The sequence below is a fragment of the Vulpes lagopus genome, chromosome 10, assembly GCF_018345385.1.
Source record: "Vulpes lagopus strain Blue_001 chromosome 10, ASM1834538v1, whole genome shotgun sequence".
NCBI lineage: Eukaryota > Metazoa > Chordata > Mammalia > Carnivora > Canidae > Vulpes > Vulpes lagopus.
This window is the reverse complement of record NC_054833.1, coordinates 15,644,124-15,655,991: the sequence shown is the minus strand read 5'-3', so window position 1 is coordinate 15,655,991 and position 11,868 is coordinate 15,644,124.

Genomic DNA, 11,868 nt, shown 5'->3' with positions numbered 1-11,868 from the left:
GACACAAGCGGAGGGAGAAGCAGGCTCCATGCACCGGGAGCCTGATGTGGGATTCGATCCCGGGTCTCCAGGATCGCGCCCTGGGCCAAAGGCAGGCGCCAAACCGCTGCGCCACCCAGGGATCCCCCATAGTTCTTATTAAGATCTAAAGGCTCTACCCTACCTGTACTAGTCTCCCCTTACTTATCCAAGTACAGCAAACTGGCTGTTCCAAACATGCCAAACACTGGCTCTTCTCTGTGCTGGAATGCTCTTATCCCGTTTATCTACATGGCCAGCTTTTGCATTTTCTTCAGATTTTAACCCAAAGGGCTCATTCTTAGTGGCCTCTCCATCTAAATGTGCATACCTCCTACTAGCGCATCCCCTATCTGCTCTGTTTCCTTACCTAGCAGTTATCACTATATGCCATACTATCTATTTCCTTATTGAGCTGCTGTGTATCACCAATCTCCATTACTGGAATGTAAACTCATCAAGGGCAGAGCTTTGAGCTAGTTGTCCTCTGCTCTATGTCCAGTGTCAAGGCAATGTCAAGCACACAGTAGGAGCTCCAAACATATTTGTTGAATGAATATGCATAGCATTGCCACAGCTGATCCTTACAATTCTATTTCCATTTTACTGATGCAGAAAGTACATTCAAGGTGATTACAGGACTTAGTCTAAGGCACATAGCTAACTTTAAAGACAATTATTATATATAGCTTTTTTTTTTTAAATCTAGATTCACAGGTATTTCCATGGCACTACACTACTCCATCCCAAATTCGAGACCAGTATATTCCTGAATCATCTGAATCCAATGAGGAAATGTAGATGTTGTTTTTGTAAACCAATAAAAGAAGGAGTTTTAGATGTCTCTATTTCCATATTATTATACTTCCTCTGAACTAGTAACATATTTTTAAATAATTGAGATGATATTTATATAATATAAATTAGCCATTTTAAAGTGAATAATTCAGTGGCATCTAATACACTCATAGTGTCGTGCAACCACCCTCTCTAAAATACAAGATTTTAATCCTTTCTTCCCCTCCTTCCTTCTGTGGTTCCTTCCTTCATCCCTTTCTTCCCTTCCCCCTCCTTCTTTCCTTGTCTCCTCTCTCTCTCTCTTTTTTAGATTGTGCTATGACAAATGTAGAGCATAAAGTCAGAAGAAAACTTAGAGAACCCAAATTCTTTTCTGTGAATCAGTTTCTTCTGATTAAATAACACTGTTATTTTTTTTTCTACCATGTTCACTGGACTATCGCTAGCCTCTAGTACTCTTAGGGCATTAGAAAAAAAAATCATATAAATAGCACAGTGACATAAGCATTTTTGATGTGTGGTTAGTTATTACTATTCACAGCATCTTCATGATGCTTATATTACACTTCTTCATAAAATTTAGTTCACATTATCGAGTGTCTGCTCGATAGTCTGCAGACTTTCTGTAAAACTTTAATTTTAGATTCAGAAAGTCTATTTTTGTAATTTAATTAATTATAAATTTTATAACATATTGATATTTTATATAAATACTATCTATTCTTGTGAGTTTGTCTCAGGAACATGCCATGCTCTGTCCTGTTTTATGACCTCGCAGGGGCTCACTTTTCCCAAAGTCTCTCTCTGTCCTCCATCTGTCAAATTTTCTCCACACTCCAAGGCCCAGGTTTCCTTCTTCTTTGAGCTTCTTACCAGCAACTCAAAGTGTCACTGATTTTCTTGCCACTCTGATTTTCTGCTACTGCTCTTATTGTCTGCACTACATGATTGATCACTCAGTTACATTCTGTTCTGTCTTGCTCATTATCATTTCATCACTGGCTACTCTGGGGCCCCATTGCCTTTTCCATCAACAGAGAGGGTGAGACTAAATGTCCTTGAAACTTTCTTCCTGCTCTGAAAATTCTGCTTATAAGTAAAGTTTTTTTTTTCTTGGATTATAAACTTCTTGAGATAGATACATATGTTTTAAAATTCCACAATGTATTGTGTTCAGTACAGACAGGGATTTCTTAAATTTCTAGCCACTATAAAGATTCATGTTTCTGTGTATTTAGAAGTGTGGTACGACTCGTAGAAATGGTAGTGATCCATTAGGTCAAACTAGTAGAGTTATAATGTTCAGGTCTCCGAAGTGGCAGTCTTGCTACTTGTTCTGCTTACAACATGCCCAGAATAATGTGTTCCACTGTGGCAGGCTTGCCTTAGGAGAGCGATCTTTAATCTGGTTAAGAACAAATTAGGGTAGACTCTGGAAACCATAATGTAGGAGGTATTGAAGGCATTTAGCCTGGATAGGAAATGATTAATAGGAGCCAAAAATACTGTGTCCAAATGCTTAAAGATATAGAATGAGGTCTCCCTCTGCCTGTGTCTCTGCCTCTCTCCCTCTCTCTCTCTCTCTCTCTCTGTCTCTCATGAATAAATAAATAAAATCTTAAAAAAAAAAGATACAGAATGAGGCAAGAATTATTTTGGGTGGTCCAAAAGATATATCTAGGACAAATGGATGGCTTTTCATGCAGAGGCGATTTCAGCTTAGTATAAGTCACAATACGTTCATAAGTTTCTTATAAGTTAGCTATTATTTAACATTAGAATGAGTTATGTGTCTCATTGGCTCTATCGATCAGTTGTATGGCTATTGACTCAATGTCCGCTCTATGCCAGCACTGTTTTGGACATGAGCAAATGGTAAATGAGATAGTCGGGGACCTGCTGTAATAGACCATACATTCTGGTGGGACAGAGAAACAATAGGGAAAAACAAACAAAAACTCCACTATTAATATAAAATGTCCACGAAGAAAATGAAACAGAGCATGGTGATAGAAAGAAGGGAGGTGGAAAGGGAGCTGGATAAGAGTAGATGGTCATGGAAGCCCCTGTGAAGATGACTCTCGAGCTGAAATGGAAATGACTGAAAGAACCAGCCATGTAAGTATCTCAGGGAAGGACATTCCAGGCAGTTGGTACAACAAGGGGGGATGTTGGAGAGCCCTCAGCCAATGACCCTTTGATGGTTCAAATGCATGTGTCCACCAGGCTAAGCTCTGATGCCCAGTTGTTTAGTCAAACACTAACCTGGATGTGCTGTGAAGGTAGTTTGTAGATGTGATTAACATCCGTAATGAGTTGACCTGAAAAGAGATTACCCTCCGAAAGTGGGTTATTCATCTAATAAGTTGAACACCTTAAGAGCAAGAAGTTTCTCTGAGAAGAAATTTTTTTAAGAGTTTTATTTATTTATTCATGAGAGACACACAGAAAGAGGCAGAGACACAGGCAGAGGCAGAAGCAGGCTCCCTGCGGGGAACCCTTTGTGGGGCTCCATCCCAGGACTCCGGGATCATGACCTGAGCTGAAGGCAGATGCTCAACTGCTAAGCCACCCAGGCGTCCCAGAAGAAGGAATTCTACTTCAAGACTACTGAGGTAGAATCAAATCCTGCTGAGGGTCCAGCCTGCCAGCCTACTCGACAGGTTTCAGACTTGCCAGCCCCTACGTTGCACAAGGCAATTCCTTATAATAAATCTGTGTGTGTGTGTGTGTGTGTGTGTGTGTATAGTACCTGCATACATATGTCCACACATATATGTGTACATCCACACACCTATAGGTGTATACCCTCTTGGTTCTTTTTCTCTGGAGAATTAGGACTTATATAGACCCCTTCCTGGGAGCTTCTGCATATCCTGGCATGAGGTTCTGTGATTCCACAGCTGATTGAGTGGGAGTGGAGAGGAAACTCTAACAGCTTATGATGCCAGAATTATTTAGGGACCAAAAAAGCTGTGAATGGAACTTTTAGAAAATATTCCTATTTGGCAGATATCCTTGCTGTCTATTGAGTCCTACAGTGTAGCAGGTAGCCTACCATCACAGATGTCCAATAAAAAGAAATGGAGATTTCATCCCTTACTCTGTTTTTGTGTTTTAGAATTGATTTCTTACTTTGGGCACCTGGGTGGCTCAGTTGTTGAGTGTCTGCCTTTGGCTCATGTCATGATCTCGGGTCCTGGGATCGAGTCACATGTTGGGCTTCCTGCTCAGCAGGGAGCCTGCTTCTCCCTCTGCCTGTGTCTCTCTGCCTCTCTTCTCTGTGTCTCTGATGAATAAATAAATAAAATATTTAAAAAAGAAGAATTGATTTAATCCCTTAGAATTTCACTTGGAGAACAGATTAAAGAAGAGGTGGTAATTATTGGAGTTCAAATTAGATTTTTCCATTCTTTGCTGGATTAAAGTCAACATATTTATGTTTTTTGAGAACTTCCATATCTACAGTCCAAAGAATACTCTAGAAATTCAAGGTGAAGTGCATGATGTTATCAGCCAGCAGCCATTTTTGATTTATAATCTATTATAAATACCTGAGAAATCACCTTGAAATGGTCTTCCTGGCATTTGCACAAGTGATACAGGTCACTGATAGCATTTGTTATTGTGTCTCCACTTACTACTCCCTTCAAACTTAGCAAATGGCTCATTTCACCAACTCAAGGCAACTTTCTCACCAGAGAACTGAACCTCCAGGGTCCCCTGGCCGTGGCTGACAACCATAGATGTATCTCCAGTATTTCCACCAGCAGTGCAGAGTGTAGAAGCATGTCATTAGCTACCAGACAGCTAGTAACAGAGTAAGAATTATAGATTACTATGGTAAGCTTATCATTTTGATGAGTAAAGTCTTTTATATTACCTTTGCATATTGTTAGTCCTCTTTTCTTCTCCATATAAAATATGTTTTAGTTTTTATGATGCCTGATCTTATCTAAATTATTACATTATTATCAAATTTTGTCAAAATAAATCCAAACTTCAAAGTGTGCATGTTCTAAGCTGTGTTTTATGGATAGACAGTTTGTAAGTTTGAATTGAGCCTTTGTCCCAAATTAATCCTGAAGGAATCCAAAACAGGGGATGTGTGATAGAAATAGATATTTGAAATGTTGGAGTCTCACCTCCTGTTTCCTTCTAAGGATGTGCTGAGTCCCCTTTTCAGAGGGGTTAGCTTGCTTCGTGGATTCCAAGGCCCATGGAAAAGGCTCTATGATGACAAAATACTTTTGCTTAATCTTTTTTTTTCAGTCTTGCCCTCTTTTGCCTTCTATGGGTTGCTTCTGAGGAAACTTCTAGAATACATCCTATTTTCTGTCCCCCCCTTCACTTTTATTTCAGATTGTAAAGCACATATTTCCTACGTTGCTATACAAGTCTTCCGAGTAATTTAGAACATCTGTCTGCAAGCAAGAAGGAGAGATTCCAGGTACCCTAAGGGAAGGATCCTCCAGTCTTCCCACAGAAGGAACTGCCTACTGCATCCTCACAGTGCACAGAAGTGCTAGGTCCAAACACCAGCCCCCACGAAACAGCTGTGCGCACCCTGGTGGCAGCATCCTTTCTTAGCCTCACTATTTGCAATTGTGCGTCAAGACCATGCCCCTAAACTCCACACTGCAGTACTTTTGATCCCATCTCTGCGTGAGATTACATCTAAATATTTCTAGACTTTATCATGTTCCATCTAAGTCTTTTTTTTCTAGCTAAATATCCCTGGTCCCTCATAGCCAACTTTATCAAGTGTGATGGTTAATTTTATGAGTAATTTGGCCAGGCTGTGATCCCCAGCTGTTTGGTCAAACGTTAATCTAGATGTTTCTGTAAAGGTACTTATAGATGTGATTAACATTAAATCGGTAGACTTCAAGGAAAGCACGTTCCTCCTCTCAGGTGGGTGGGCCTCATCCAGTCAGGTGATGGCCTTAAGAAGAAAGACTAAGGTTGCCCAAAGAGGCAAGTTGGCCTCAAAACTGCAACACAGAAACCTTACTTGAGTTTCTAGCCTGTTGCTCTATTGGCTTAAGGTGACCACAACATCAGCTCTTGCCTGTGGATCTGCTTGACAGATTTCTGATGTGCCAGGCCCTACAATCATGTCAGCCCATTCCCTAAAAATCTCTCCTCTCATGCTCTTTCTCTCTCTCTCTCTCATTTTCTCTCTTTTTTATATATTTCTAGCAACTTATCTATTGGTTCTGTTTCTCCAAAGAGCCCTGACTGGCACCTGGGTGGCTTAGTGTTTGAGTGTCTGCCTTCTGCTCAGGTCATGATCCCAGGGTCTTGGGATCAAGTCCCACATCAGGCTAACCGCAGGGAGCCTGCTTCTCCCTTTGCCTATGTCTCTCATGAATGAATTAATACAATCTTAAAAAAAAAAAACCCTAACTAATACACCAAACAACAAACTATTTTCATTTTCCCATTCTCCTCACTATTTTCTGAAAATGGTTCTGGTGACTAACACCTCACCTAATATACATACTCAAGGTATAATGAGCTCAAGGTAGAGCAGTATCGTTTCCACCTTATCCTAGCTCCAGGATTAGCATATGATTTAGTGCTTAAGAACAGAAACTTGGCAATAGAGAGAGCTGCTTTTTTTATAATAAATTTATTTTTTATTGGTGTTCAATTTACCAACATACAGAATAACACCCAGTGCTCATCCCGTCAAGTGCCCCCTCAGTGCCCGTCACCCATTCACCCCCACCCCCCCGCCCTCCTCCCCTTCCACCACCCCTAGTTCGTTTCCCAGAGTTAGGAGTCTAACTTCTCCAATTGACTTACTTCACTCAGCATAATACCCTCCAGTTCCATCCACGTTGAAGCAAATGGTGGGTATTTGTCGTTTCTAATGGCTGAGGAATATTCCATTGTATACATAAACCACATCTTCTTTATCCATTCATCTTTCGATGGACACCGAGGCTCCTTCCAGAGTTTGTCTATTGTGGACATTGCTGCTTTTGCTGCTTTTAAGAGAGCTGCTTTTAAGCTGCCATCTTACAATTCTATGACTTCAGTTACTCAACTTCTTTCAGTCTCAGTTTCTCAAATCTCTGGATGAGGAAAGTAATGGAATGCATCATGGTATTTTGTGTTGTGAGAATAAAAAAGATACTCCCCTTTAAGGAAAGAACCAGTCGTCCTTTGGTTTTAGCAACAGGTAATCCCAACTGGTCAATGACTACTTGTTACAGTTACCAGTAAACCAATCGGTAAAGATCACACTTCTTAAAAACAGCCAATTAGCAACAGCCTCACAGCAATGACCATCCTTCTGAAGGTCAGCCAACCAGCAACTGTCTTACCTGAATTACTCTGTCTCCAGAGTTAAATATCAACCCAACCCTAAGACCTGTGCTTCTGAACAGTCTCAGTCCCTGAACTTGACATCTTCCCAAACCCTATACAACTCTGCTTTGCTCAGAGACTGTGTGGTTCATAAGCACAGCTCTCTCTTGTTCAGTAATAATTTCAGCTTTTTGTTGCAGGCGTTGAGTGGTGGTCCTATCCTTTGACAAAGGATAAAATTGGGTTGTATGTGAAAAGTATTGAGCATAATGCCGACATTGAATAATCACTTAAGAAATATTTTGAGTGCTCTAGACCTTGTTTTTTTTTTTTATAACAGCTTGAGTTACAAAATTATTGAGAAAATAGCACATACATATCTACATAAATTATTTGGAATTATTCTGAACATTTGTCTCTTCTCCCCCATTTGTTAATTTGTTTATTCAATCGTATATTTATATCAGGATGGACTCATGGATTTTTAAAAATATTTTGTATAATACAAGACTATTTTAAAAAATGATTCTGGCTTTGGCCATTGGGACTTCTTTCAGTTGATTTTTGTGACCTTTTGACATGATCCCATTGTTGTAGAGTTTTGTTTTTCTTTGTTTAGCACTTACCTTCTACCACCACAAAATGCCCCAGGCTCATCTTGTCCACCTGGAAGTAGAGGGGGGCTGTTTACTGTAGCTGTGTAAGACTCTGGCACACAGGCAGCAGGCTAAGATCTCCTTAGCCAAATCTAACAGCATAGTTGAGAAGCTCTCCTCTACCTGCAGACTGACCACGGGCAGCCTTTAGTGTTCTCCATTCTCTTCTGCTTTTTGCAACACAAGTTCTCAAGTGTCTCAGCTTCATTCAGGGGTGGCTGTTCAGTGGATGTCCATTCTAAAATTAGCAAGGGAGAATTCTTAGAAACATCATTATATTTTTAAATTTCCAAAATATTATAATGCATGTGATCATGTAGCCTTCACTGCTACATAGCATGCTCTTTAGCATGTCTTATTTCTCTTGCTTACTAGAAATCTCTTGACAGCAGAGACCACATTTTGTGCTTTTTTGTATAATTCCTATACTGAGTACTTAGTATATGGCTGGTGAATGAATATATTTCATTGAATATGTCACAATTTTTTTCAATCATTTTTGCAGATATGTTCTCTAAGATGAACTTGATTTTTTTTAAATCATAAAATCAAAATGTAAGGTTGTATGTATCTTTATCTTAAAAGACCGTTAGAATTCCATGATGAATTGTGATATTCTTGCAACATGGACAGTAACACCCAAAGCAGAAATGAATGGATCTTTGTTTGGAGCTAGCACTTAAGCCTGAAGACAGAGACTTCCATAGATGACTTTTGTACATCCCTTCCTGGTGTCGTAATTCTGGGTGTCCTTGACTTAAGGGGTTTTATTGCTACCTCTTGGCAATAGCCAGAAACGATCTTTAAAAGCATAGTGCTTAGTGTGGTTAAGAAAAGGAATTCAGGTGGCTTGTGGAAACCTGGATCAGTAATATAGCCTATTGAATGGGCCATCTGGGGACAGAAGGCTTTTTCGATTGGGGTTTTGAAACCTCACCCTTAAGAAGCATTATAAAAGAGAATGTTTATTTTTCCTCATGCAGAGGTCTCCGTAGACAGCCAGGTGGCATTTTTACTCAGTGGTGTCCTTCTGGTACATCAGTCAGGAGGGTCACAGGTGGCTACAATCAGAGAGGGGCTGCTTCAACCTCTTCTCCCTACTCCCGCAGCCCCAGAATGCCTCATGTTTCAAAAGATGTTTCAGACACACCGTAAAACACAGCGTTATATGGGTAGCTCAGCTGTCTGAGAGAGGATCCGAAGATCCAACTCTAATGGGCTAATTAATGGAAAATCCATTACTGTTGTAGGATAAGAAGAATATTTCTTTTGCTTTAACCAAGTGGCATGGAAATATGAATAAATAGGGTGACTGCCAGCGGAAGAGGTTAGTGGTGGGCGCCCTGGTTGTCTGTTCTGTGTGGTTTGTAAATAGAAATGTTATAGGGTGATTTTTCGGTTTTTGAAGTGTTTGCTAAATTTATCTGTGATATTTATGCTTTAAAAAATGATAAAAATATTTTCTCTTCCACTGAGTAGACTACACAGTGAAAATAATTTTTTTCCTTATAGAAGTTTAACAACCAAATCATTTTATGTAAAGACACTTTTATTTTTTAAAAATATTTTATTTATTTATTTATTTGAGAGAGAACTTGAGAGTACAGCAGGAGGAGCAGCAGGCAGAGGGAGAGGGAGAAGCAGGCCCCCCACTGAGCAGGAAGCTCGACGAGGGGCTCTATCCTAGGACCCCAGAATCATAACCAACTGAGCCACTCAGGTGCCCCTGTAAAGACATTTTTAATACCCTAGTTCATCAAATCTCATTTACCATATTTTGAACAAGAATGAAATAATAATATCCCCACTAAGTAGGAGTACCAGATAAAGGATACCCAGTTAAATTTGAATTTTAGATAAAAAATGAATATTCCCTGTAGGTCCATGCAATATTTGGGATATACTTTTGCTCAAAATATACTTGTGGGGCACCTGGGTGGCTCAGCGGTTGAGCATCTGCCTTCGGCTCAGGGCCTGATCCCCGTCCCAGGATTGAGTCCCACATCGGGCTCCCTGCATGGAGCTTGCTTCTCCCTTTGCCTCTGTCTCTGCCTCTGTGTGTGTGTGTGTGTGTGTGTGTGTGTGTGTGTGTGTGTGTCTCATGAATAAATAAACAAAATCTTTAAAATATATACATATATATTTATATATATACTTGTTATTTATTTTGAATGTGACAGGAAATCTTTTATATTATTTGTTAACTTTGGCAACACTATCAGCAAGGCAAATTTTTCTGGAAGAAATTTCAAGCTATCAATATAGCATTTTTAAATTTTTCCTTTTTAAAATTTTTAAAAATGTTTTATTTACTTGAGAGAAAGAGAGAGAGAGAGAGGAGAAGAGAAAGGAGAGGGATGAGCAGACTCTGCACTGAGCAGGAAACCCAACATGGGGCCTGATCTCACAACCCTGAGATCATGACATGAACAGAAACTACGAGTTGGATGCTTAACTGAGCCACCCAGGCACCTCTCAATATAGCTTTTTAATAAAATACATTGGCTTTTATTTACACTGTGAAATCAACTCCGTATGATGCATGGAATAGACATGTTGTGTCTGGCTCCTTTCATCTCATTGGCTCACAGCCCATTGCAATCCACCCCATAGAGCCCCATCACACCCCAAAAACGGCTTTTGTCATGGTCAGTGGTGATTTCCATGTTGTCAGATCTAATGGACACTTTTCTGCCCTCATCCTTGACTTCTGTGACCCCCTCCGCTCTCCTGCTCTTCTACCTATCTGACCATTCATTCTCTTTCCTCTGCCAGACTCTCCTACTCTAACTACAAGTTGGGGAATTTCTTATGGTCTATAGAAGGTTCCTCCTTCTGAACCAACACTGTCCAATAGAAATTTCTGTGAGGATGGAAGTATTCTATATATGCATTTATCAGTTTGGCAGCCACAAGCTACACGTGGCTACTGAGGAAATGTGGTTAGTATGACTCAAGAGCTGAATTTTTAATTTTATTTAATTAACTAATGTGGCCACATAAAGCCAGTTACTACCATACTGGACAACACAACTCCAGGCTATCTTGCAAGGTGAGCTATTAAAAAATAGCTTTAGACTTATGATTTCCTCGGTTTTATCTGTAGTTCAGATCTCCCCACAGAGGGTTATATTCATCTGATAATTCAGATGACTCACAGGTATGACTGATTCTTAACTGTTCTTTTCTCAGCTGCCATGATTCAGAGAGTGGTACCACCAGCCACTTGGCTTGTTGAACCTAGAAAATGAGAGCTGCTCTTGATTTCTTTTTCCTTTTCCTTACTATCTCACATCCAAACTGTAAGTAACTTCCATTGATTCTACCTCCAACTTGCATTTTGGATCTGTCCACGTCCTTTCATCTCCACCACTACCACCTAATCTAAACTGTCATTATGTCATGAGTGGGTGACTTGCAATAGTCTATCTGCCTCTGGAACCCCCTTTCAGCCCATTATATACATAGTTTCAACATAATTCTCTCAAAACATGAGTTAGATCATGTCACTTTCCTGCTAATGATTCTTGCATGTTTTGCCATTACTTTTAGAATAAAATGTCAATTCCTTGTTTTGGACTTCAAGAATCTGGACCCTGCTTTCCCTTCCAACCCATCTTATACTGTGTTTCTTCTTGTCCCATTGCACTAGACTTTCTGGGATCGTGTGTGCTCTGCTACCCGAGGGCCTTTGCACTTGCTATTTCTCATCTGTAGTCTCCTCCCCAGCTGTTGACCTGGGCAGCCTTTTCTTACCTTTTGGCTCTTAACTCAGAACTGTAAGGAGCTCTCCCCTAACCACTTATCCCAATGGGTTCGCTTCCATTTCTTTATTCTCCATTCTTCCAGCATAGAGACTGTTTCCTCCTTCACATTGTATGCTTGTCTCCTTAACGTCTGTATAGCCCACGAGCCTATGAGCTCTAAGAGGGCAGAGGCCTCGATGTAACTCCCTGCATATATCTAATACTAGCACATTATTGATGCATAGTGGAACTTGATAAATATTTGTTGAATGAATGAATGAGCTCATGCTTTGACTTATGGGCAGGGTATCATATCTCATTTTATTGTTTCC